Genomic DNA, 24,778 nt, shown 5'->3' with positions numbered 1-24,778 from the left:
AAAATACATAACAAACTAAGGCTATTTATTCTTTAATATCAGGTTATGATACGAATAGTATAAAAGTATAGCCTATTTTTTTATTTATATATGTATGTTCGACTTTAGAATATTTTTCATACAGATAACATTATGCTGATTTTATATTAATAAAAATTTATTAAAAGACTGATGAGTTTGTATTTTACTTGTAATATATTGTATTTTCTTATATGCAAATTTCTAAAGTATGTATACATGTATACATTTACGTCAATAATGTATATATATATATATATATGTCAATATGTATATCATATCGTATGTATAAAAATTATTGTTTTACAAAAATATAAAAATCCGATTTCATTTATTTCAATACAAGCATTTCGATTTTATTTTTATATGTCGGGGAAAAATAAAAAATACTCGCTTCTGCGAGCGAAGGCCCCGGAGGGATTCGAACCCTCGATCTCCTGTTTACTAGACAGGCGCTTTAACCAACTAAGCCACGGCGCCGCTGAAATAAGGTTTTTATAACTTCTAATTTATACATAAAAATTTGTAACGATACAAAATTTGTACAGACGATTTATATTTTTTTTCTTTATTTAAACCGACCAAGACAAAATTTGGCCAATCAAAATGAAATTTTCTGGATATCATAGACTAAAATAGGAGACCTGAAATATAAAATCCTAGTTTCGAAAAATCATGCATTCGAATACAAATACCTATATACGTATGTATAATAGATCCTTTAATGCTAGCATGAATATGGCTGAGGTACAAATATACGTTACATATATATTACACTCAAAACTACTTAATGAACGAAAAGAAACGATCCTTTTAACCTCTTAGGTACGGTTGAATTTTGTGCAGGGCTGTTTCTCTGTACGACAGAGTTTGACGCGAATTACGCGTAAACGATACAGCACTGCAATGTGTAATGGATAATGCTGTTCTTTACGCAAGCACATTGGAACGAAGTTTTTGATAATTAAATTATAATTTTTCTCGAAGATATAATGCATATACTTTAACTTGAATAATTTACTTTAATAATTAATAATACAATTGAGTGTGATATATTTTAAAGCAAGGAACGACACATAGACTCACGTTACTCATAGCGCGATAGTGTTTTTCAAATTGCTCTTTCTTTCTTCTGTTTTGAAGCGACATTCTGAGGTTGAAGGTTCTAAAAAATTAGAAGGACACGGATCGGCCTGTTAAAAAGAACATCTAATAATGGTATATTTATTTTAACGGAAAGTAACAATTGATGTCTGATAGTGACAATCAAAAATTGATACTGATATCAAAAACAAAGATTATATATTCTGCCTGTATATTGTTAACACTATTATAAAACATTGCGAGAATGAAAATAGTGTAAAGCAAGACAAATGAAATACATCATTTAATTCAAACGGTGAGTGAATGAATCAGTAGAGTGGCGCGTTGTAATATAAGATGACATCCGCGAAAGTCACTATAGTGGCGCATCGCACCTAAGGGGTTAAAAACAGACATCAATATTGGTTGTGTTAAATAAATCACGAAAACACTGTCGCCAACAAGATCTAATAGCAGCGAAGATTTATTACATATATAAGGGGTGTGTAGGGACCTGTATCTTCAGAACGCATGACCGCGAAACTAAGATACATTTTAGATCGACAATTTTATCCAATGATGCCTACCAAATTTTGTCCCGATCGGCCACTGGTGCCATTTGAAATAACATACTATTAATATAAATTGGAAGCAAATATTACATACCATTTATTTCAATACTTCTGTGCTAATAATCATTAAATAATTAATCATGAAAGACTACTTTTAAAAACAATCAGTTTAGTTTCAGATTGAAACATCTACATTTCAAACACAATTTCTTCATAATAATCTCATTTCATTTCATCATAGTCTTATCCCATAATAAAATTCGCATAACCGAATTTTACCTTTAATCTATTAACATCGACTTCGTGCACCCAATATGTAATATTTGATGATAATCTTCCTAGTAAAACAATAATTATAGTCTCTCAATTATAAAATAACGTTAGTAGTATTACTCTACTTGAAAATGTTATTGTTAATGTTAAAATCAGGTGCAAACGAATGAAAGATATTGATTTTACGCTTATTATTGTATGCGTAAAAGATTCCAAAAACAAAAGAAACCGCCCCCGGGTGGGCTCGAACCACCAACCTTTCGGTTAACAGCCGAACGCGCTAACCGATTGCGCCACGGAGGCCGATGGTAACGATGTTTTTTAAGAAGATGACAGTTATTTTATTTTTATTTTATTATATTTCGTTATCAAACTCATATAATTGATATGTTTAACTGCTTAACAAAAGTTGAATCTGATTTTCGCATATTTTGTTTAATATTATTTCTGAATATTCTTCGTTTGTAATGATATAAAAATGGAAGACGATTTTTCACTTCGATGTGATTTGTAATACGTATATAGTACATCGGTATTGAAAGAGATAATTTTACGTTTATTCAATAAAAAAATATGAAATTAATAAATATACCTAATTCTTTGGTATACTTAGTGCGAAGCGTATACAATAGCATAGTAGTTTTTATACAACAGTTCGGGAGAATATAACTTCTCAACTTATAACGTTTTACATTTTCATATCACTATGTATGTTTTCAAATGAATCATATGAGATATCGAAAGCGTTATTATGAAAAGAAGAAAAAAAAGAAAGAAAAGAAACGGAATGGAACTGTACGGTAACACATTAAATACGAAGACAGTCTATACATATTAAACTCGTTCAAAGCTAAACATCAAAATAATAGTATCCAATTTTCTTAATCTTCACTCCTGCAAGTTAGTATAATATGATATACATTTTTTAAACTTCTGTCTCGTTTGTATCAAACGTCTCGTTTATCTTCGATAAAATATGTAAAATCATATCTCAAACGCATATCGAACAGATGTAGCTCACTTAGGACCTACTGCTAACGAAATATGTATCAGTCCCTGAACCGACAGTGAAAGAAGGGCTGCGTCGAAAGAGGACTACAATGCGTGGTGTGCTAACCAGGAAATAGTCCGGCAGTTGCGTCGAAGCTATATACGGTTAATTAAATGGGGTTGGCTCATTAGTAACTGTCTATATGCAAGGCGATGGCCGAGATGCGATTGGAGGGTGGTCCCAAGGTGATTTATCCGTCACGATGGATCGCAGATGTTCGACTGGTACGTGGCATGGGTCGTCACAATCCCGTAATTAGGAACGCGTTTCGTTTATACGCATGCATAATGAAATCATGTTCCTTTTTTTCATATGATGGATCGATGATAACGCTTGTAATTGTCACGTGACATGCATGGATTATTTCAATATATGCGAGTCTTTATCGAGTAGAATGCTATTCTTGTCGATTTAAAAAATTGTTATGATATACTTGAATATTCTTATATAAGAGAAGTATTTGCAAGTAACGTCATTAAGAATCATTTCTAACATTAAGGGATTTAAAATCTATTTCTGATTAGAATGATTAAAAATGAATCGTTTTAGGAACTGTAGAAGGAGAATAATTGTAACTGCAGTTTTCTCAATGTATTTAGATACTTGTTGTCAGGTATCTCTAAGCAACTGTGCAATTCTAAAGTCATTATCTCCTAGCTACGAGCAAAATAGAAGGTTCAGAAGAAGATAAAACATGGAGTCGTGCATTTTTACAACTGTTAGTTTTGCTGGTTCACTATTTATTACGTAACACCATCCAATTGATCCTAGCCTTAAACCAGCTTTCTAAGCATACCTACCAAGAGAAGACACTTTGGTTTGGGCATGCTGACATTAACGGCCCGTTTAAATTGTGCGTTTAATTACAAGTAAGAGACAGTCGCCATGAAATTTATCGGTCACTGTTACCATTCCCTCTGTTCCTAATCTACGAAGCAGATATCTACGGCTAAACACAACAGAACAAGTCCTTCGCGCGCAATAAGACGTTCCCCGTTGCTTTTTAGTGTCTGTCCTCAACCATGTGATTAGGTTTATCAGAAACTTATGTCAGGTCTATGATAAGCGACCAATTGCAAATTCTATGAATCGCTCCTTGAGAACATAAAAAAGAAAGATAAAAATCATTCCGATTCCACTGTAAACTTCGAATTTCTTGTAAGTCACTTTTAATTTACTCTTAACTGAGAAAAGAATTTTGCGAACAGTTGAAATGAGAAATCACTCAAATTTAAGAAACTTGCTAATCATAAAAAATATGATTTCTTGGTCGAAAATGATTTAATGGACGCAGCAAAATACCATCTTTGAACAACTCACTAAAAAACCAACAAGAGAGAAACCACTGCATATATGTATATGTATAGTGTTATCAATGACACGTGAATATTAACCTGACTTTAAAATATTTGTTCTCAGTATCGAGACATTTCGTTTAAGAACAGTATGAGGAAATGTCACGTTCATAAAGAGCGCCTCTTACTGGATAGAAATTCATGCCCATAAATCTAAGCGGTTCCGCCGAGAGGTCGAATCTTTCTCTTGAGTTCACAACCCCGTGTTTTCACCTTCTCTGTTTCACTATCAAGCTTTTCTTTCTCTCTCTTTCTGTCGTTTTACACCTCGAAAACCCGTCTCGAAAGCAAGGCACTTTGCAAGCCGCGGTTGGATGTCTATGATGAAGGTGAGCACATCCTGTAACGATGTAACGGGTGAACATTGCTCACGAAATCATGACGAATTCATTCGAACTGCGAATTACCTTCCGGTCGACGGAGTTTCGCTAAATGTCCGGAAGAGGGTACATATGCAAAACGCGTGATCATCAATATTCCATCGTGGTAAACGTGGCCGAGGAATCTGGAAATTCTGTCTTGCCCCTAGTATTTGCTTACTTCGCCGGATAAATTAGAAACCGTCGATTAATCAACAATTCTGGTTCGTTAACCGCCAGCTACCCCTTTTCTTCGTTACCCAGCTCTAGGTATATTTTGGAATTATATTACGTATTATTTTTCTTTATATGTTTGTTGTATATTATTATCATGTACTATTGTTATCTGAACTATTTGTCTGCATTTTTATACGAGTTAAGTTGTTGAAACATTATTGAAACGTACGAAGCTCGGAAGTAAGTTATCTTAAAGTTCCAAGAAAATAAAATGTTTCATCTGTTATTTACTTATCATTTTTACTCGATTAGCATTTGATTATTTTCTTTATCACGAAGATATATTTTCGAGAACTGTATGACAGGGTTGATTGTATACTGCATAAATATCACCCCCCCCCCCAAGCAAGTTTCGTATTTCGAAGTAACAGTGGAAACCACGTTGCTGTCTGCCTAACAATCAATTTAGCCTTTGGCTTTAACATCAAAGCTATGGTTGTTTCTCGATTCATCCATCAACCGATGATCGTCGGACTCGTGCGTGTGGCAGAACGAATACCGAACACCCGGTAGACAATACGTCTTAACACTCGTAGGTTATTGTGGCGTTGAAAGGGAGTAACTTATAGGGGCATTGGGAATTACCAGTTTATTATTAGGGAGATAGCATAGAGGGCCAAGATCAGGGGTTGCTGTTAATTCTCCTAACACTTGGCTCCCCGGAGAGAACACGCCGCCTTAAGACTTCCACCGTCTCAACCCATTCCGCCATGCAGCACCGACATCTTGAATCGCTGCCGTGTTAATTAGTACGACTTTAAACGCACCCGCATGTGGTGGCAATCAGGACTGGTTGAAATGATTTCGCTCGTCGCCCACGGAAAGATGTAATCTGTATTAATAACACCGTCTGAGCAACTGGCTCAACGTTTGCAATTGAAAAATCAGTCTGTTCAGAGACATTCTTGAGAGACACTGTAGAATGCGATGGTATTGATGATACAAACTTATATAGACAATTTAAAAATCGTAGGAAATATGATAAGTTACATCTTTCGTTGTTGTCAATTTTATATTACTCCCTTAATCTCTTTCTTTGACTTTGGGGCTAAACATATGTTTCTACCAGTTACCTGAATATTTCCAAAAGATATTGATGATTACAATATTAGTAATTGTTGTTTTTTTATGAAACTTTGTAGGCATACCACTTATTTCTATAAAGTGATCATATCTTCGAACGTAACAGATTGTTTCCTCCTTTGTGTTAGAATAATGTCCGTTTAAACTCCAAGTCTCACGGTCTCCATTTGTTTTAAAACGAGTATTTGTAATCGAAGTGAGAATCGTCCAATTTACTTATCTGTAAAGACCGAAATCATCATACTTTCTTTCTTATGCCGTATTCTATCAGAGACAAGCAGACATTTTTTTCGCATTCCATCTTCCCTCTATAAGAAAGTTAGCGTCGTCGAAAAAGCTATCTCGCGGCGAATGTTTCTCGGCGATTACGCGAATCCCGATCGAAAGAAGCGGAATTCAGGAAACGTCGTGTCAGAATGAATTCACATTTGATTCCTCCACACTTTACATGCGACTCGTACATACAATGCAGTCCATCGGAAGTTGTCATCTACCACTTCCGCTATCTGACTGCAGCATGTCTGTCTGACAGCCACCCCTTCGTTTCATCTCCACGAAATTCTGACGTATTCGCGTATAATGCGTATGTACACGTACGTTTTCAACCCCACGGAATATCCATAAGCTTTTTCTACAAAGAAGTGCTTCGCGAGAAGGATGACTTCCATTCGCAACGAAAGGAGAACTAATAATCTGTCATACGTATAAATCGAATTAAAAAAGCTATTTCTACGAAATACAGGTTTATGTATTCGCAATGAATATGTCTGGCCAATCTAAGGTCTCATCCAAATTAGTTCAGTTACTTGATGTTACTTAACAAATATTCGATTTTTGATTTATTTTAATGTAATGTTCATGTACTTACGAGAAATCGAAAGGTATAGATATGCAAGTGATATACAAAAATATATATAAAATACTCAAGGTAGAGTATTCTTTTAATAGTATCTAGAGGATATAAGAGATTTGCGTTTAGATTTCGATACTGTAATTTTATTCACAAAAATATGGGTTTGCATAAAAATCCGCAGCTTAATTTTAAAAATTTCCTTCACGATTTGGCCAAGTTACATCACGTTTGACGATATTACGTGAAAAATCAAACTTTAATATACAATCCAATAATGGTGCGACATTCATGAAGAGGCTCTCTTTACGTTCGGTACAAAGGCACGCGCGTTCTGAAACCATTTTACCCTAATTACGAAGCGATCCTATTTAATTATACAGAGTGTTTCGTTCCTAGTCTTTTTACACGATTATCTCTGAAATTATTTGTCATCGAAATGAATTGTAAGAGTGAAAGAATAATCCGTTTTGGGCATGATATAATAAGAATAAGCTTTCTTTGAGATGCATGTTTTAAAAATTGCGTTAAGTCAGCTTTATGAGAGAATTTCAACATTTCGAATATACATATGTACAATTCAATCGTATACTGCGATGAATAATTGCAAGTGGAAATGATATAAACATAAAATAGAATTAAACGAAATAAATTTCTATAATATATAATTAGATATTCCGCTGATAGGATGACATAGTTTCAATTTCTGCCTTATTAGAAATATTCATCCCCATATTATATATAATATTCATTATATTATTATATTATTCCATAATAATATTCATTCAAGTTTTCATGGTGACATTCTACGTTATAAATTTGTTAAAGATTGGAAGCTTTTAATATAGAAAATAAATTTGATATTGTAGCTTTAAAAATGCAAGAAAATAGTCGTTTACGTCAATGAAGCGAATAAAAGAAGGTCCTATTTTCGAGCGCGCATTAAATACGAATAAACCACGGCAATAACCAGCTCGAACATTTCTCTTGTCCTTATCTCCGACATTTCATTAAGCATGAGTGCTTTCGCTGAATCGCCAATAGGAATCAACCAAATCAATTATGGCTAACACCTAACAAACTTCCAGCTAATTACTTTCTTGCAGGTATATCATCGCTGAAAGGGTTATGGGGCAGTGAAACATTCATATGTTCTTGTGGCCATAATCATGAAACGTTATAAGTTCGCAACTGATTCTCCTGATAATACTCCCCCTAAAATTCAAATCTTCTCATTATCGTACAATTTAACCGTTTCATTTTTTTAACGCTACAAAATCCAGTCGTGTCTTTCTGATCAATTATTGAAATAGCTAAATCGATAGAAGCTAAATATTATTATATTTTCAGTAACAAGTACAATTAAGCTTTTGTTTTGAAAGAATATATTTAATATTTTGCTATGTTTTGTTAAAATAAAGCGGCTAAAATAACATTAATGCTCAAAAAACATAAAGAAAACCGTCTTCGTATATAATGACGCCTTATTCTGTTGATCGAACTTGTTAGCGGAAAGAACCACGTTCATGAAATAGGATGAAAACACATTTTTCGAGTGGTGTCACTTTTGTTGCAAGGATGTGATATGCCCGAATTAGATAATCCGAAGATTGATTAAGAGAAAAATTGAATTGTTGAGCAACGTGTTAATCCAGCCTGAGAACTGGAACATTTCTGTAAGCCAGGGAAGATGAGTTGGCGTGGCTTTGACGTATGGAAGACGTCGAGTGTGGGTTCGTACGGTGGTGTCGTCGATTCGTCTTCCCTTGCCTTTCACCGATGGCGAATCCTTTTCGTTCTACAATTCTCCGGCATCTTGTATAAATGGTGCACGGGTCTGGCAGCCGTCCGTTGGCCAGGACTACATCGTTCTTGCGCAAGATTGCTCTGTAGCCTGTTCGATTTATCAATCGGTTCCTTCGGTTTTCATCTCCTTTCATCGTCTTTACAGACATTCGATTTCCTCAATTTATTGCTCTGTCTGCTGTTTATATGCTGTTCTTATACGAAGATTACAGGTGGAAAAAAGACATGAAAAGTACAAATTTACTCATTTTCCAGTTTTTATGTTATTTAAAAAAGTTACAAAAAAGAATAATTAAGTAGGGGAATAATCTATTATGTTCAAAAATATATACCTTTTCGAAGAGACAAATTCATGAAGTTTCGTGAAAGAATTAACGACATATCTAATATCAAAATTATTGTAACTAATATTTTTGAAATCAACATTTTTGTTGTAAATATTTGTCAGGAGAACCCATAACTAAATTTAATAAAAAAATAGTTTCGATAATATAGGTTGAATTATGTGGTAATATTCAAGGTATTGAATCATAGAATTGCTTTCACGTGAGAAAGAGAAATCTGACTTGTGTCTTCCTCTGTGGTATTCGATCCTATCGTTCTACATCATTTCTCTGTTATTCGTAGATGATGTCTACGTATGTATATTCTCAGTCACAGCAGTAAAATAAATTCTATCACGATGACCGTATTAATATAAACAAGTTTCAGTGGCGAATGGAATCCCTGACAGTTCTGAATGAAATAAACTTACGGTTGTAAAAGTCGGGCAAAGATGAAGCTAGGGACCAAGAGACCAGCGTGATAATATATGTACAATATTTTTAATTGTTGACGTTAAAATGTGCCCTCCTGCTTTTTTTCTCGTTAACGTGACGTGGCTACGGGTGAGGGTCAGGAACGTTCCCGTCACATTTTCGGTCGAGCCCTCCGAGTTATTTATTTCACGCTTAAAGAATCACCTACCGTCCATACCGGCGTTATCCGCCATTGTACATGGTCGACTTTCGGCGAACTGTCTTCTGCAAGCACGGTAAAAATCCGACACACGATGTCGTTCAACTGTCAGGACGATATTATAAATTGTACAAACACGAAGTTACAAGAGTTTCGGAAATATTTTACGTTTCGGTTGCTTAAATATCTGTACCCCGTGGAAATTTTGTGTTCAATTTGTAAGAAACCTAGTATTAGTCATTCTATTCTTAATGCCTTCTATTCTTCTATTTTGCGTGCCAACTATAACTACACTATCTATGTTTATGCAAATTCACACTTTTATAGGTACAACCAATGCATTGAAACTTAAATAAAACTGTTTTATTATTAATGACTTTATCTTGACTGAATCATTATGGAATAAATTTTCGATCACAGAATATGAAAAGAATTTTAAAAACTAAATACACAGCTACTATTACGCATATTAAAGGTACAGATTCTCTCTAATGTTAGATTTCAGAGTTGGTAAATTAATGGAAACTCGAAGAGAATTAGCATTAAAACAGTTACTTAGATGGTTATCTCGAATATATCATTCGTCCTACAATTTTTAACGATTACCGCGAAAATAACTTATTTGTCGGTCTTGGATCTAACTCTTAATATCTATTACCATGCTTTTACTTGTTTCGAACTGTACATTTTTTTTTTTGCAAATAGCCTTCACGTTTCACGTTAAAAGTAATTACATTCACCGGTAATTACACTAACCGCGAGCTCACGATGTCGTGTGAATTTATGACGAATGCAAGAATGGCGTGCACGGTGAACGGTTATACGTATACGGAGTCGCTGCTCGCATGACAAACGATCAGGGAGGGTCGATCGAGTATTGGCACGATCCGTGCACACCGAGCGATATAAATGAATACGACATATAAATGAATTGTGTCTCTGGGGTCGTATCTTACGGGGAATATGAAACATTAATGGAGAAATGCATTTTCGCCAACGGAAACGAATGGCTCGTGACTGCCTGTCGATTTATTTCCGACGAAGGATTCTGTCACTGACGACGTCCGGAAGACACGCACCGGAATCATTATTCGGAGGAGGAACCTCCAAGGAAACGTCCAGAACGTAGCTTCCTTGCCAAGAATTCTGGTAATTGATTTTCTGATTTGATGGATGATCTGAATCGGTTTTTCTACGCTATTTTATGGTTACTCAACAACCGTGAATTTCATCAAAAAAAAAAAAAAAAGAAAAAAAACGATCTATAAATATCCACACGGTATATAATAAAAAATATAAAATACTGATGTAACCTTTTCCAGCTTTTCTAGTTTTCACTTGAACTAATTGTTATAGTTTTATGTAGTGATACCTACTCGACATACGCGAGCCTACCTTTACCAGTGAAACTTACTTATTACAGTCGTCTATCCCTTGTACATCGTCCATCGTTGATACCCTCCAACACTAACAAGTTGTAAGAAGATACTCATCATTCCGTTTAGTTGAAATATCGCGAGTAGCAAAGAGAAAGCAAGATCCAGCGTAAAAGGCGAACCAACCTCGCGGAGGTCTAGGGAGGCGGCAGATTGCGCCGTCGGGTATTTGCATAATGATTGCTATTACTATTACCGTAGCTGGTAGCTAATCTATAATGCAGTTTACACGATAACCACCAATGCATCGGGGACATGAAGATATCCCGTTAACATTCCTAGCGGTGAGGGAAGGGAGCGCTCCCTTCTACTGTGCAAACATCAACGAGATGCTATCACAGCTACGGTGTATCATCGCAGTTGCATAACATCGTCGTCATCGTCCATGAAACGAAAGGCTGAATCGTGCTTGAGTCGGTACGGTAGATATCGCCGATGGAAGGTTAAGGGGTCGCTAGCCGACCGTCTTCTTATCGACTGGAAGCGCCATGCAAAACGGCTCTCTGACTCCCCGATAGAAAGGGGTAGCTGCAAACTGATCTTACATTATTTTCCATTCGCGCACCCTTAATACGTCTTCGTCCGCGTTGAGCGTTAATAAGCCATGCGAACGACTGAGTCTTTTTTGAAAATATTTGTTCTTACTTTTCTTATTTAGTTCTTTTCAGATATTCTCTTGTAATTTTTCTCTTATTTATCAATATTTCAAAAATATTAATACCTTATTTATGTGGTTCCCTTTAGGTATTTCTTAGGTCTCGGTAAAATCGTAAAATTAAAGGGAAGACGAAATTGTCTTTGCCACTAGTCATCGAGTTAATCTCTGTAGAAATAATTATTGGGTTAATACGTACGAAATGTTTTTTCGAAGTTAATGCACTGATACTGTTCATTACATTTTGTTGTGCCGTTAATCGTTATCAAACATATCTATGCAATAAATCGTTTCTGTACGAAGAAACTTTAAAAGCGGTATTTGTAGACTTTGCAAATTCTGGAACTGATTGAATTTTAAATCGAAGATTATTTCGTATGAAATATAAGGAAGCAAAATAAAATTAAAATTAGTATCTATAATGAATCTTAGGTTTTCCTACTTTAATTTCGTAGTGTTGTGTGTAAACTTTCGCTGATCTGTTCGATAGAAGACTAAAGATTTATGAGTATCGTTCGAAAGGATACCATAACGTGTTTCAGCTTTGATAATGCCAAAAGAATCGCTGGTATTTTGCTGGTTCTCGTACGAAATTACAGTTTGGCGTGACCATCGTTCTTCAACTTCGCGTCCATTCGTCGTTCCTTAAAAAGTATGATTTGCATAGCGACCGAGTGTCACTTTGGTTTCGTTTTGAGGAATAATATCGTACACACGCTGCTTTTTCTCATTCTACACATTTACATTCGGATAGGTGCACGAATACGTAGTTGACGTATAAGTTATCTAAAAACCTTTCAATGAATTTTCGTGTCTCATAGGAGAATGCGTATTTACGTATGGTTTTCTCCTGTTATTGAATCCCGGATGAGTTATGGCCATCCAATAGAGGGAGCCCATGAACAATATATTGGATTCACGATACGCATTTCGCGTGCTTCGCGATACTCAAATTTCACTCGGTAAATCACTGCTGCCTTATTCGTTGCTGCTTTAAGGGGGTTGACGACAATCAAAGATGCCTTGATTCTCGAGCAGGAAATTCCATTTTCTTTTGTCATTACGATTTTTTCATAAAGTCTACACATCGAACTATCTATTTAAGGCAGATGTGATTAATCTGAGCTCTACTGGTAGACATACGAGGAAAGTTAATTACCTATGTGAATAAGATATGATTATTTTCTCAGAAATTTTCAAAACATTTCCCGGTACAAGTTTGCAGCTTTTGTACTAATATCTACAAATATTTGCAATGTCTTTTATTTTAGTCGTCAAGAAGTGGTCGATTCGTGGTTTTTGAAAGAATCGATCAGTAGGATCGAGTGCGGATTGAATTATTGATTACGACGAAATTAAAAAAACGGGGTCCGTTGTTGCGTTCACGTGTATCGTAGATTATATCAGCGCCACCCTATCAATTTCAACCCTCGAACAATATCTGGCAAACGGGAAGATATCGAGTGCCTTGGGGGGGGGGCGTGATCCCTTATGTGTCTTGTCGTATTATAAAATATTGACATGCATTCACGGTAGATATTTTAGGTGACGCAATGCTCTATACCAAGGTAGATGGGGACAGCTTTAATAATACAGCAGCCGATTTTCAAGTTTTCCCTGAATGTTTTTCATTCCGCTATTCCCGTTTCTCTTTGCCTCCCTACGACTCATCTTTTTGTCGTTCGATTCTTACGTCAGGTGCCTTTGATGCATTTATTTCTCTGGCAAGCGATTAATCCTTAATAAAATGCTGAAATAAAAATGTCTCTGTATTTTTGCCATTGCTACATATGTGCAGTGTCCTACGGATTACTTGATAATTTCATTTATTAAATCACCCTGTTATAAAAATTGATCCGATACAATTCTTTTGTTAAATGATGTATATTTATTCGTTCAAATTTGAAATGTTCTAACTACTAGAATTTTTCTCTAGATTACAGCAATGAAATAAAAGTTTAGAGTTCTTTCAGAGACGAATGGTTTATAATTAGATGATAGACAGAACTAATCCCTGTAAGCATAAAAGAAAATTTACCAATATGGCAAGACAACAATTCGCTGAAACAGCTCATTGAAAGAATCGGGAGGATCGAATGATTCAGTCGGGTTGTAAGCTTGAACGCAGGGGGTAAAAAAGTGGCTTCTTATATTGGTGGAAGAGGAAGAGGACGGCAGGCATCGCGCCGGTATCGGCCGGCGTCCCTTCAATAACCTCGATACAAAATTCTTTTCACCGTTGGCCTGAATGCCTATAGGAAATATGTGAAAGGCCGTCTGATTCAGACGGTCCAGTGTTGGCTCAGGGCTTTCTGTGCCTGTACGGAACGGCCGGCGTTTGCAAGGCGTCTATAAGCCACGGGCTGCCGTAATGAAACATAAATTATTCAATCGAAATCAGCCGCGTGCACCGAGGCGGCCAGTGTTTTTCGCCGAAAACGGCCTTTAAACCGAACCCTCCAAGCTTCTAGCCGGAAGAGAAAAAGGCCGAGGCAAACCTCTCTCTCGGATCTTTTTCTTTTCTGCATCGCTGCAGACTACTCGTTCCGAACGATTTTACGTTTTCATGGACCGCGTGCCGTCTCGTGTTTGCACTCGTTCCGCTCCCGCGTAACGAATCGAAAGCGCGCGCCCGCGTCCGCGTTTTTTTTATTACGCCCGTTTGATTGAGCTTCCGTTTCCTTGCTCTCTCTTTCTCTCTCTGTCTCTCTCTTTCCATCATGCTTTACCTCTCTTTCTCTCTATCTCTGCACTCTGCACGTAGACGCGAGTTCGGTTTTTAATTTCAGGGCCAGGCTTAATTACGCATACATATACGAGAGAGCTGCGCTTCTCGCGAACGTTCGTTTATCACAAGCATTAGCGACAACCGAGTGAGCGTAAAACCTTCGATTTGCCTAGTCACCTTTTAGTCTAGAAATGATTGAAGAATATAGGTATTATGACTTAAAGAGCATTCTCGATGTAGGGAGTCGAAAAATAAACGATATAGAAAATTGAAAATGATTAAATTCAATAGTAATTGTTTTATCATAATTAAGAGGTACGATCAAGTAAATAAAAAATGCAATCTACCATTACTTGCAATTGAATAAAAATCTGAATTCATTATTGTATAAATTTCCTCTATATTATACTAAAGGGAAATTCATTATTCGTTTCATTTGCACTTTATAATATATTAATGGAGCTTCAAAAGACCTATGTTTCATATAATGCTTATTCTTCATTTAGGGGCTTAGTAATCAGAAACTCCTGGATATTGTATTTTTTTCGTAGAAACAATCAGCAAATTAATTAGAAAGCTGGTATATTCGGCTCTATTAACATTAAAAAATAACATTTAGATGTTATCCTAATTCATAAGTATTAAATAACAAAATATTATGAAACACTAAATAATAAATTATTTCCTTACTTTTTAAGCAATTTTCCCATACTTTGAATAATGTACATATAATTAACTAGTCCCATTGTTAGTTAAAATAATTAATATCTCGTTCCTTACACTATATTACGTGTAAAAGCAGCGAAAATACGACGTGTGTTTACAAGTATTACGAATGTCACCCTCTCACACTTCCGCATTGGAGGTGCCCTTTAAAATTGAATGCGAGTCTCGATTCCGGGTGTGTCGACACGCGTGTCGACGACGATAGGGAATGGAAGATGCTTAGGTGGGGCCTTCGAATAAAACACATGCATCGTGCGAGAAGGGAATAGTTTGAAACATTGTGATCCCGCTTCACGTTTTTGGTATTCAATGATTCCCAATTTTACATTATATATCTGTCTAAATGGTATTTCGGTTTCAAACTACTTGTAATTGAACAAATACTAAACAAACAAAACGATCAATTTTAGAAGATAATGTTTGGTTAAGTATACAATTTTGACACTTGAATGAATGCTTTGGGTTTCAATGGTCACACATTTGTCATGATCGAAAATAAACCACTGTTTATCGTTATTTTAGTTATTAGTATATAGTTGCACTCACCAATTGAACAACTTCCATCAATATGTTGTCATTGTTGAACGCAACGAAATATTCCAACTTAACCTCATTGCGGCTCCGTAGCGCATTCCGTTCCTTTTTAATGATTTTCACTTTCCTGGTCTGGAAAGAAATATAGAAAGTTTGTAATATAGTACTGACAATTGTCCATTATATTAATGACAATAATGACATTAAAACGAAATAATGAAAATGAATTAAATTTTTAAGAAAATAAAAACAAGATTCAATTATAATATTTTCTAAAATTGTAGCAAGATTAATTCCTACTGAACGAAACACATTAAATTTGTATTAAAATTTGTTACTCACATCAATCGCTTACAATATTCAGTTACATTCTTCTCTACTTCTGCGAGGAACATTCGAACAAGCTGTCAAGAACAGTACTGCCAACTGTACGTCTTAAATATTGCATAATATGAATATTAAGAATGACTAACTATGAAAAACATAAAATATATATTTTCTATATCTAATATCGCGGAAAGACGAAATTTTTACGTCAAAAATCGAATTATTTTCTAAATTATTCGTTCTGAATTTTTAATAATTTTTGTCACACTATGAAAAAGATTAATTCTTAAAATTTCCACAAAATTCAAACAACAGTTCCCCGCGTGTATCTTAACGTCCAGGATAACGGCAGTGTGACGGTATGTTTGTTTCATAAAATACACGGTGTCTCATCGTTTCGAGCGTGCAATATGACTTACCAGGGACGCGTATATAGATTTTTATGCAAATTCTATTGATATCCGATCGCGGCTGATGATAGCGCACGGAATGTTCGCGTCGTGTTGGTGTGGTTGGAGGGAAATCGAGCATACCACGTGACCGCCGCTACGCGAGTGTCCACTGCGGTGATTGGACGTTGCCGGTCGAATGGTCACTCCGATTGGTTGAGTCTTTAGACTTGAACACGGACGTGGGTTAGGGTAGATCGCGATTAATGTTTGCTCCCGAACGAAACACGGCATTCCCCTCCGTTTTAACTCTGTGCACTAGCCTTTTATCAACCGTATGTGTTTTAGAAATTATACGTACCGGTGGATTTATCGAGCGATATGCGCTCAGAACAAACGAACGGTAACTTGTGACTCTGGAAAGAGAAAATGCTATTCTACTCTTCCGCTATAGTGGTTATGTAAGTGTACATGCAATTTACACTTTTCCGTTTAACGTTGAATATTTACGTAATTGAATAGAGCTACAAATTAATCCGATGTTTCTGCATTAATCAATTATGTTCTCCATTTGAAGTTCAAATGATTCCACCATCTCCTGCAATTTTTAATTGCTAACCGCAACGATTTTGAAATGTCATATATAACGTAACCTAACAAAATAATGACGAATGCGATATCGCCTGAGAAATGGCATAGAAGATGCTATTCTTTTTACGTTTCGTAACGTAGAAGTTACGTTCCTCATATAACATATTTTTCTAAAATTCTGAACTCTTTGTTAACTGAAAGTCACTGTCATTGTTTCGAAACGAAATTCGTCATTTGTTCAATAAATATTAAAGAATCGACAAAGAAATAAGAATTAATGTGGATATTTTAAAATTGAGTTGGAGGTTTGATGAAAAACATCGAATTATTTTGTAAAGAATATAGAGTGCAAATTCGATAGTATTTTATTTAGGACGATAGTTCAATAAACTTTCCTCTATATCACTTTTTATCTAGTTACTTTGCGCCTTTTTACTTGCGCGTGCAAGGATTTCTTTTCCTTTTGGTAAATGTAACAGCGACGACGGGTGCGTGACCCAAGGTGTACGATTACTGGGCTGGCGCGAAACTCGGATCAATTTGAAATATAACCTCCTCGTTATTAATAAAATTTGCATTTACAAGGGCGAGAAAGTGTCACGACACGACACGCGGGACGAAAGACCGTCTCGGTACAGTTAAGTAGGATTTCCGTGATTACGCTCGCGATCCGTAACTAACGATTCTAAAGACGCCGCTACATTGTACATTTTTTTGTATATCCCTTTTATGTCTCTTCTATCTTTCTTTTTCTATATCTTTTTTCTGTGGATATCTTTTGCAATTTCACTATTCCAATATAAAATTAAGAAAAGAAAAAATTCCACTTATAGTATTTGCAAGAAATATGTATTTTTATTTAGGTTTATGTCCTTCATTTCTCACTTACATATCTTACATCTATGAATCATGTAATCAGAGAATTTTACTATCATAATATATGTAAATATACACATACGTTTAAAAATCTTGAAAATATTTTTGTAGTGTTTGATCATTCGTCCGTAACGTCTTCCAGACGAAGTTGACGCGTACTCCACAGAATTCTCTGGGTGAACGTAAAGCCCGTCCAACTTGTAGGGGTTTGATTACTCGTTATCGAGGTAACTCTACCGTCGTCTGGCATCTGATAAAGTCTCGCGAGTAATTATTAATCATAGACCGGGCAGTATAACGATCCATCCGAGTCTTATCTCGGTGTCGAGTGATGTATGCAAGTGGCCGAGGCCTGTGTGCCACGGCAGAAAGGGAGGTGGCGGTGCACACCCGTTGACCGAGCCGTTGGTATTCGTCGTCGTCGTGTTGCTGGTTGCTACTTGGTCGCTGGGGTTGCAATACTTCACCAAGATAACAACTAATAATCGATAGTGGCATTGCCAGGTACGCAGCCAGGTACATGTACATAAGTACGGTCTCGAAAAGACCTTACACCCCTGCCTGTTTCAACCCCCTGTGCAAGTTGCATCGGTGGGTAGTCTTACCTTTTAGCCTCCCACCAACCACCCAGTGGCTGCATGCAAGACGCTCGTAGGTCAAAGGTTGGGCGGCTAACTACTTCGTAAATTATCGTAAGGTTAACAGTTACTTCGCTCGTGTACCGTTCGAACGAATAAGTTTGATAACGCGTACATCCTGTGTCTTATTTTATATCTGCGATAGGGTAGTTGTAAAAATAGAACAATCGTTCACGGGGCGATTGATCTTTCTTAAATGTAAAAATAAGTTGGAAACATAAGATGACATTTTTTTCTATTCGGTGCTCTGTTTTTGAAAGGTAGATCATGAACAATTTTTAGATACATATAGAGTAACTGTCGATTCGGTGTTTTTTCCACGTGCTTTCGATTCTGAAATACTATAGCGAGGCGTTGTATTTTTTTCCTTTTTTGGTTCGAATAAAGTATTCTATTGGCTGAAGTTTTCTCGCTGGTTTCCAATTTAACATTTCTATTATGATTTACGATACGCAATCAAACATACTGATAACTTCACGAACGCAAATAATTTCTAAAAGTCGATATTTCAGTACGTTACTTTAAAACAAAGGGGCGAAAATTGGTTGTATTCGTCAGGTTCGACGTATTGATCACGTTATTACTTTAGTTCCAGAAAGTATTCTCGCAATTTAGGAAGTTAATCTTGTTCAAGAAATTATTCCATTTCCGATCGTGTAGTTTGTATTTAGCGCATTTATAAAAGTACAATATCGTATCTTTAAAATAATACGGGAGACGTACATCGTTTAAATAAATTTTATCATTTCAACGATCGTATAACAAGGGATGATTACAGATCCAACAAAAGAATTTATTAGCGGCATGAATTTATAACGGCTATTGATTACGAACGGCCTACCGTTTATAAATAATTACGCGATTCGCTACTTTAACGCAAGTATTTGATTTATCAGGAAAAATCATCGTGTATGAAGAGTGCTCCTTCTGACATAATCGTGCTGGTGGTCGTGCATACACGTCGAGACCCTAGCTGTCGCTTGTTGCACGTAGGAGATCATGCGATAGAAGAAAAACGCGAAACACACAATATTCACAGATCGCGAACTAGACCGGCAAAACCATTAGGCGGCAAAAGATAATGCATTACAATCGAACGCACGCAATAATCCCTATCGCTTCTGGTCGATCGGCAATAAAATATAAAATTTATAACGGCAATTATCTCGTGTCGTGTATCTAGGTGACGCGTATGTGAGATCCAACTTCTTTTCTTCCCCTCATACCTCAGCTATGTTTTATGGCTAACTGTCCCTGGTTACTGGTCAACGGTTCAATAATTAATACATCGGCGACAGTGTGTCGTTGCTAGGTGATTAGCACGCTAAATACTTTGCTTCTTTGTCCTTTCCCTTTGACGAAGTCGTTTGCACGTTCGATGCTTCGTTGAACGTATATATGCTGCAATATTTAATTCTAATTTTTTTTAAAAGCATTGAAATTATTTTTGGCATACCTTTGCATCTAGATCTCGCGGATAAATCGAATTAATATTTTTGTCGTCACCGTTGTTCCATTTCTTTAAAAATGAAATTCATGATTCTCGCAGCGTCACAAATACCTTTGACTTGGATCTTCAGATACCATTGGTTCGTCGCTCTGCCAATCTTTTCGAAATACACATAATGTTAAAGAGTAAATACTAATTAAGAGAATAGACGCCAATTCGCCACGTTAAGGCTCCTTTGATAGAATCATATTTGTATTCGGGACTTCTGAACGGTTAACAGCGTTTCAAAATTGCCTAGGTTCCGATGTATCAGCAACTTCCAGCAACGTCGTTGTATACCCGAAGGATAATTACTAAATACTTACGATATTCCTCGAAACGTCGTTATCGTTATTGTACTAAATGAACAGTGGTATCGCGCGATACGAACTTCTCGACTCTATCTGTACCATGCAAACGATGATAATGAACTGCGCTTAGGAGGGTAATCGTAATATTCGTACGCCTTCCAAATGCGTCCTTTCGAGTTTCATGCTCTAAGAACGTTGAACATCCTCAGAGTCCCGTGGGGTGGTTCTACTTTACGATCCGCTTGTCCGCGTACTTTGCAGTCGGCACAAAGGACTACGCCACCTCGTTACGAAGGGACCAGTTAGAATAAACTGTGATTAGGAAGATAGTTATGACGTTTTGTATTATAATTCTGCGAGGGTAAAGTCTCTCGTCTTCACTTTCTCTCTAGGCTCTCTCCCTTTCGGTTTGTCATTTGTTTCTCCCTTTCTTACATCTCTCTCCCCTCTTTGTCTTTCTATTTCCTTTTGCTTCTATCGTTCTCTGTTCGTCCCGGAAGGGCTGTTTCTAAGTACTACGCAAGATTACTACGCACGTTATTGCGTAAGATTTCGGGGATTCGAAGATCTGATTCTCGATACAGGCACGTTCTCTATGTCTTTTTGTTTGCCTTAGATATTACACGCGTGATTTAGCTTTACTGGAGGTTTCACTGGTAAAGATCTTTTACTTAGTAAGTATACGAGGCATTTCGTTTATCGTGAAATTTTTAATATCTTACGATTATGAATAACTTCTTGATATGAAAAATTATATCGAGGACAGAAGGTTGGTCGGTCCAAACAGAGAGAGATTATTATTTCCCGAATTCTCAACGTTATTGATATTTCTTTTAGCGACAATAATATACTTTTATCAGCCGAAGAACAGATTTCACGTATGATTTCGAGAAGCATGGTTTTATAGAGAAAGATAAACCTACAAAAGCATCGCGAAAGTTAAATCCAAATTTATTCACTAAAATACCATCGAGGTTGCGTGGTTTCGCGATAGAAATTAAGGCAATCGAACTTTCGGTGAAGTTGATCGTTCGATCAAGCTCGATTCAAGGGAAAAACTCATGAGAACCGGGCAGGGAAATGGGAAACCTTAGGCTAGCAGCCCGTATTTGATTGTTTAATTAGCAAGATGACCGGTCCTCGGTTCGCACTGACGCTCTGTCTCTCCTTCGAGACACCGGATCCGAAGGAGAACTGCCAGACAGAGGACAGTGGGAAGAAACAAGTATACACCGGTGAGATGGAAGAGGGTTGCGCGCAAGGAAGTCGAAGAAGCGGAAGCTGTTGGATACGGTCAGATCGGAGGAAAGAGAAAGACAGAGACAAACAAGAGGGCGAGCACGAGAGACCAGAAGTGAATGTGTCCTCCTTCCAAGGAGAGATACAGTCTGAGGAACTCGTAGGAACGGGCAGGCTGGATTTCTGGTGTATAGGGGTATTAATCCCTGCCCTCAATTACCCTTTGTCTTGGGCGCAGCTTGGTCCACTTGTTAAGACACCGCCACTGTTTGTCTTGAGGAGCAGGTAAGGGAGCGGTCGCGGAGGTTTGGGGGCTGTTTCGGTCGGTGCTTTACATACGTCCGTAAACCGGAGACGAACTGCTACCGGGAAGGACTACTGATCGTTGCGGTCTTGCCTCTGTTCTTGATAGAAGTTTCCTAGCAAAGTTCTGCATCGCGACCGCCTTGGGGAGCCTCCACGTGCTGCCTTGATATGCGTCTCTGCATTAAATCGATTTCGTCTGCCAAGTAATCCTCCTATAATTCTTACTCTCTTGGATATTCTTCAAGAACTAGTCTGTTGTTCGTGTACATTCTACCTTTTCGGAAAAAATGGTCAAACAAGAGATATGTGAAAATGCGGAGCTTATTTTATTGTAACAGTTAAAGCAGCCGGACTATGTTGTTGATATTGATAGGCTCTTATGGAAAGGTTCGATTGGGAGTATCGAAACGTCTTGGAACAGGAAAATCAAGGAATTAAGTAGCTCGGGGGTGCGAGCGGAAAGAGTGAAAGACGCGGGGAGGGGAGGGGAGGTCGTGCAAATCCCGTGTAAACATTTGCAATGGATTTGCGAGCTATTCAAACGGTTAAATTCTCTTAAGAATTTAGTTTGTACAGGGGCGGTGTGCCACAGGCGGCACCCCTCCTTTCGCTACCCCACGTTACTCTCTATATAGAACGTTGGTGGTTCTTCCTTACCCCAAACTACGCGCGACGGTCCTCTTCCTTTCTCTTTCCCTTTTTCCCGAGCTGTCTCTGTCCCTCTATCTGCCAGTTTCTCTCCCTTGGTTCTCTTACCCTTTGTATTTCTAACAATTGATATTCTTCACAGTGTAAAGAAACGGTCGGAGCTTCCCCGCCCGTCCTCTTTCTTCCGTCGACCTGATGTCGAACAAATAATACGAGCGGAAAATCTGAGGAAATCACCGCCGAGGATAAATCTACCACCCACTTTTAGCAGCGTACCGAGTCTTTTGGTTTTCGCACCATGCTCCACTCGTTCTCCTCTACTTTCCAACGACTTTAGTCCCCACTTTTCTATAGTGTCAAATACGTTCTGCTTATCGTTTGATCGATACATTTGTTCATCTTTGGTAGAATGTGATTCGATTATGGGAGTTTGTTATAAGAAGATTCGCAATGATTTTATATTCCTCCTGATCTTCTTAAAAGATAATATGCAACAACAAAATTGCGTGTGATTGTCAAAGATTGTAGAATTCTTTTGCGGGTTAACGAGCGCTTATCGCATCTTCACGTTATATCTTAATGTCTGAACTATGAATCAGATAAAAAAGCTTCTTTCAAACTGACACAAAGACTGTCAACTAAACTTGGTGGGTACGTAATCACACATTTCATTGTCAGGAAAGAAACACACTGCTCAAAACTATTTCTGATTTACTCTTTAAGCCTGTATAATATCTTTAAACGATCGTTCTAAAGTGAACTTTTATACGAATAACGTGTCTGTGTATCAAGTCTATAGAACTTGTTTGCTTCTAATCATTTGATTTGTGCAATAAAATATTCATAACATATACCGCTACTAAGTTTCTTACTGAATAATTTATATTTATATTCTGCTAACTCCATAATAAACATAGCTTCTAGTCACTTTATTTAATTTGTTGATTTGTACGTTTTCATAAAACGTTTCATAAACGTTTCATAAAAGCATAGTTCTATCTCAGTCTAGTGATTGTAATCGTAATACAAACACGATAAACGTTCTCTGATTCGAAAAATGCTCGGTAGATTCGGCAGAGGGACACGGTGCCAATGAGAAATTAAAGTCGACGATCGAACCGGGGATGGAACACCCTTTCCCCAGAGTCAAAGTTGAGCTACGTACGGCGAAAGGAATATGGCTTATTCGCGTGTTGCCGAAAGTTTCTGGCGGCAGCTCGCCATTGCATGTCCCGACATTAATAATTACTTTACAACTGATTCCTCCTTTCGTATTTTATTACATTTTTCAGAGACCACAGTCCCCGGTCGTGCGTACGTGATCGCCTTTCCGCTTCGCGTTAATATTCCTCGAGCTACGGTTGTTATTGCTACACCAGTGATAAACATCGGATCATCTTTCGTTTTGTTTGTTCATTAGGCAAAGTCTGTTATAATATTAACGGCAAGCTTGCACGCATTAACAAAGTAAATTTACAGATATTTGCACATCATTGTTATATATTTTTGTTATAAACCCGAGGACCAAGTGTCTGAGTACGTATGTCAAAATATGGATGCAAGTGGATTCATTTATTGGGAAATTTGTAATTTACGTCGAATGACAAATGGTAAAGTAGATTGTAATTCTGGGTAAAATTAAGGCCGTCGATTTTTGTAGACACCTGCGAAAGGAATTATCTTGTCAATTTGATTATTATCAACGTGTCAGAAAATTAAGTTGTAAATTTATTTAACCTTCGTTTATAGCCACGAAAACATATATGAAGACTCGTTTGATAATTTATTGGGTGACTTAACAAAACTGAAAATTCTAACTTCCTATTCTTGGCAAACTAAAGAAATTTGTTGCTATAGAAAAATGTGATTAAAGATGACAAAGAGCCCACTGTGCTTCAAAGTATACGAAACTTGGTCTAAATGCAATTTTTCATCTTCTTCACTTACTTACTAAAGATTTCGATTCGAAGCAAAGTATCAGTTAGTTTAGTTTGCAGTAATAGGGGAAAGTTTCGCTGCCCATTTGTAGTCTGAGCGTACTTATGTCGTTAGGAAGATCATACGATTACGTCGCCGTGCATGCACCGAGCCTTGTCCAATCAATATCAGTATGAAATCCGCGAGCAATCGTGTGCAACTGTTTCTAGTGTCGCAGTTGCACGACAAGGGGCGCAATGCGGTGCTCGATTGCTTCGTTGGATTAAAGTACGATCGGCGGGTCACGATATACCACGATCAACT

The 24,778-nt window shown here is 37.0% G+C and overlaps 1 long non-coding RNA gene and 2 other non-coding genes across 3 annotated transcripts in view; 1 reads left to right on the top strand and 2 right to left on the bottom strand.

Annotated features, from left to right (window-relative positions):
* Positions 1–424: 424 nt before the first annotated feature.
* Positions 425–498, bottom strand: TRNAT-AGU (transfer RNA threonine (anticodon AGU)). Its single transcript has one exon. It is a non-coding gene; the product is annotated as a tRNA-Thr (tRNA).
* Positions 499–2,175: 1,677 nt separating this feature from the next.
* On the bottom strand, positions 2,176–2,249 carry TRNAN-GUU (transfer RNA asparagine (anticodon GUU)). Its single transcript has one exon. It is a non-coding gene; the product is annotated as a tRNA-Asn (tRNA).
* A 14,454-nt stretch (positions 2,250–16,703) lies between these two features.
* LOC143303169 (uncharacterized) overlaps positions 16,704–24,778 on the top strand; it is a 216,123-nt gene continuing 208,048 nt past the window's right edge. The window contains exon 1 of the long non-coding RNA XR_013059217.1: positions 16,704–16,900. This is a non-coding gene — a long non-coding RNA (uncharacterized LOC143303169). The remainder of the gene's footprint in view (positions 16,901–24,778) is intronic.

Source organism: Bombus vancouverensis, chromosome 9, assembly GCF_051014615.1.
Source record: "Bombus vancouverensis nearcticus chromosome 9, iyBomVanc1_principal, whole genome shotgun sequence".
NCBI classification, from domain to species: Eukaryota; Metazoa; Arthropoda; class Insecta; order Hymenoptera; family Apidae; genus Bombus; species Bombus vancouverensis.
This window is presented reverse-complemented; position numbering and strand designations above follow the sequence as displayed.